General features: G+C 34.3%; 1 long non-coding RNA gene across 1 annotated transcript; it reads left to right on the forward strand.

The window, feature by feature from the left end:
• Positions 1-341: 341 nt before the first annotated feature.
• LOC127742575 (uncharacterized) lies at positions 342-935 on the forward strand. Its single transcript, XR_008003922.1, has 3 exons — positions 342-416; positions 715-776; positions 853-935. It is a non-coding gene; the product is annotated as an uncharacterized LOC127742575 (long non-coding RNA).
• The last annotated feature ends 346 nt before the right edge of the window (positions 936-1,281 follow it).

Below are 1,281 nucleotides of genomic sequence, written 5' to 3' on the forward strand. Positions count from 1 at the left end.
CAGGAGCGGGTTAGGATTCAACGTTTTACTACCCGCGGGTAGAAGCGAAGTGAGTTCTATGCGGGTTGTTGTACAGCGGGATGGGGTTGGGTAGAGCAAAAACTTGCCCCTACCCGCCCCGTTGCCACCCCTAAATTTGATCATGTAGTAATAACTAATCTTGATTTACAACTCATATCAAAGTGATAAACTTCCATATATGCTAATAGCATTTTCTAAATTCATGGCTTACTTATTTTTTTAGTTATTTATTATTATTATTTTTTAATGAAAATGTGCATCTTTGTCTGTTATTAACTTATTATTTTGTTGTAGGCCGATTTTTTGCCTTTGAGAAAGCTCACAAGTTGGACCCTAGTTCAAGTGGTCGAGGTGTTCGCCAATTCAAAACTGCACTTCTCCAACGCCTGGAAAGAGTAAGTGCTAGTGTTGGCATTTATAGTAGGTAATTAGTTGATAGTTGATTGTTATTTGGATTTATAGAACAAGTGAGAAACTATTTTAAATTTGGCAGTTTTAGCTTAACATAGGCCCTAGTTTTAAATATGCCAAGTACTTCAATCCATAAAATCCATGATATACAATATATGCCAAGTACTTCAATCCATGAAATCCATGATATACAATATTCTTTGTGTGAGTTGTTATATTGGTTACATGCTTTATTATTTTTTCCACTGCTTGCTAAAGTTTCAAGTCTTTTTTCTTATGTAGATACCAGCCTCCTCTTCCACCTGATCAAGTAAAATATTTAAATGAATACGATGAGGAAGGAGGTAAACTATAATTCTTCTGGTAATTATTTTGACAGATTAATATGGTTTTTATTCTGACTCGATTCGATTGATACAGAAGGAATACTCAGGATCTGCTAGAACTGGCGATGGATCTATTAGACGAGATCAAGTTGGTCAAGCAGGTCAAAATACTCAGGTTAATATTTCAATTGCATAATCCTTATGGAGTTCTATTTTATGTTTCAGAATTGTTATTCTGGTAAATAAGGTTTAGTTCAATATTTAATCTGTATTGGTTTCTGTGTTGTTGGCTTATATATTTTGCAGCTTGTTCATAAGGGTTCACTGAATTATATTAGTTCCCAGGTAAAGTTGGCCCTCCTTGTCTCTCCCAAGTCTTGAATACATAATCAATTTTTAACCCTTTAATTCTTATCTTCTGTGAGCTCTGAAGCAATGGTAAGAGGATTGGAGGAGTTAGTAATCAATATATAAACATTCACGTGCCTTTTACTTAAGAGTTTAAAATTTTAATAGAGAGGGT

This window comes from Arachis duranensis, chromosome 10 (assembly GCF_000817695.3).
Source record: "Arachis duranensis cultivar V14167 chromosome 10, aradu.V14167.gnm2.J7QH, whole genome shotgun sequence".
Classification (NCBI taxonomy): Eukaryota; Viridiplantae; Streptophyta; class Magnoliopsida; order Fabales; family Fabaceae; genus Arachis; species Arachis duranensis.